Consider the following 2,417-nt stretch of genomic DNA (forward strand, 5'->3'; position numbering starts at 1 on the left):
ACCCCATGCGGGGCTCACAGGCATCTATCAGCGTCACGGGCGTCCTGCTCTCGGTGTCGACGGGCACCGGGCACCTCGGGCACTGCGCTCACCAAATGAACAGGGGCCAATGTGGAGAGATGGGATTGTTACCATGAGCATTGCTGTGTTAGACACTTACGTTCTTGATGAAGAAATTTAAATTGTACATCAGAGGAGTCACAATCCTGGGTAAAAGCTGCTCTGCTTGGTTATTCTTGTTTTTACAGTGCATTTAAAATTTGCTATCAAAAATATATTTAATGTGTGTTTTTATGTTACAGAATGAAGGATAAGAATTGTGGATTGAAGCCAAAGAAAGTTCTGTCTTCCCTGACTGTTGAGGTATATTTTTATCATACAATTGTTGTAGTTATTTGTTATGTAATACAAGTGGATATTATTCATTCCTTCCCTGCTCATGCCAAGATTTCAAATCTGGTCACTGATTTTGGTTTTTGTCTTGTAAATAGAAGGTATAATATGAACCCACACAAAATCTGGGCTCTGTAGGTCAAATGGTTTAGGAGATGGAAATTCCTAAAGTGCTGAGGCCAAAGGAGAGGCTTTGACTGTAGGTTTATATACAACTCTTTGAATCTTTGGAGTGATGTAAAAATTAATTACTTGTAAAGGTAAAGAAAGTTGGGCAAAACAGAAACTCCTAAAAAAAGCAATGAACATATCACGTCAAGAAGTCCTCATAATTGTATGGTTCTCTCTCTATAAGATAGACCTTAAGGTGGTTTTGGAAATTTTGTGGATTCTCTTTGAGTTGTTTAAAGCAATCTGGAAGACCATTTCAGAATAAATTCATGCCTCCCAAACCTTTTTAGGGTCAGGTTTGGTATGGATTCTTATTTTATTTGTACCTTTCATTTTTGAGAAAAACCAAAATCGGTGACCAGATCTGATCAGATATGTTGGGATGATCAGGGAAAGGATTAATCATATTCAGTAACTTAGTGCAGCACAATGTTAAGCTGTAGATGACTGAATTACTGTTAGACATTCAGTGCGCACTTCACAAGTTTCATCTTTTCTTTCGGGGTGCACCTTCATCATCGGTAATTATTGTAAACTGCAACATGTTCATATATTATTAGTAGCATATCAGAAGACATCTTAAAAATTGTCACAATGTTACGAAAACTAGTTGTTAAAATATCCTGTGATTCCTTAATTGATGCCCAGGTCTTTATTTTACATTAAACGTGAAACAGTTTTCAACATTGTTTTTAAGCCTATGCGTAACTTAAGGTGACCCTTGCATCAAAACTTTCAAAAGTCTACAGAAGCATTTGCATCCGAAAAGTGACAATTTAAATCCAAGGTACTCCAGTTGGTGTATTTTTGATAGCTCAATCTTAACCAACACATGTGTGTTTTAGTGAAATTAAAATTAACACCTACGAACATTTCAGTTAAAATTTGGTCTCAGATAACGTAACTGTATCCCTGTAAATATTTTATTAATTTTCTTTTAAAATACTTCTGTAATAACATATTTTTAAAGAAGTTCTGTTGAAAGTATGTATTAACCAGAGTGGAGCACATGCTTAGTCATGGAAAGTCAACACTTCTATACAAAGAAATATAGCTTTAAAAGCAAATAGTCTTCCCTGGAGACCTAGTTTGATTGGATTTTGTGTATGAACACAGACTAAACTGTGCTTTGTTTCTTGAGATTCCTCCTTCATAGTTTAAGTCCCTCACAAATAAATTTGTTAAAATAATTCAAACATTACTTTAATTGGAGTAGCAGTACTTGCTTATTACAATTTTTCAAATTCTCTCTCTCTCTCTCTCTCTCTCTCTCTCTAATTCTTTGTTGTGTCATGTAATTTGGGAGACAGGTATCGATGCTTTTGAAAGTGATTCAGATTAACTATGTTAAAAGTTTAACAAGTATGAGCGGCACATATCACAAGGTATTGAAATTGAATTGAAAGAATTATTTATGGAACATTTATTTTATTTATTTAATTTTGGCTACCTGTAAAAATAGAAAATATGACAGTAAATCTCAAACGTAATATTTGTCTCAGAGAAGAGTTGTGGCTCATTGAAATTATTACCATTTCTCTCCTTCCTGAGCCTCTGACGCTCTGGCAAGTTGCGCAAAGAGTACCTGCTTGGCCTTGGTTGTGTGTCTATATGGAAAGAAAGTGGAATATTTAATTATTATTATGTTCGCACAAAGTTCAAAGGTCAGATCAATCTCTAATTTCTCATTCATACCTTGCTCGATGCTTTTTGCCCTCTCCTCCTCCGCTTTCCTCTTCTTTAGCTGCTCCGCTCTCACCTCTCTCATCTTCTTTTGCTCATTTTTCCTTTCCTTTTCCTCTGCTTTCCTTCTCTTCTCCTCCTCTCCTTTCTTTCTCTTCTCCTCCTCTCCT

General features: G+C 35.8%; 1 long non-coding RNA gene across 1 annotated transcript; it reads right to left on the minus strand.

The window, feature by feature from the left end:
* Window positions 1-252: 252 nt before the first annotated feature.
* On the minus strand, window positions 253-2,411 carry LOC127749949 (uncharacterized). The gene is made up of 2 exons (XR_008011439.1): window positions 2,260-2,411; window positions 253-2,171 (listed from the first exon to the last, which is right to left on the minus strand). It is a non-coding gene; the product is annotated as an uncharacterized LOC127749949 (long non-coding RNA).
* Between the last annotated feature and the right edge of the window lie 6 nt (window positions 2,412-2,417).

The sequence above is a fragment of the Frankliniella occidentalis genome, unplaced genomic scaffold, assembly GCF_000697945.3.
Source record: "Frankliniella occidentalis isolate FOCC.00 unplaced genomic scaffold, Focc_3.1 Scaffold110, whole genome shotgun sequence".
NCBI classification, from domain to species: Eukaryota; Metazoa; Arthropoda; class Insecta; order Thysanoptera; family Thripidae; genus Frankliniella; species Frankliniella occidentalis.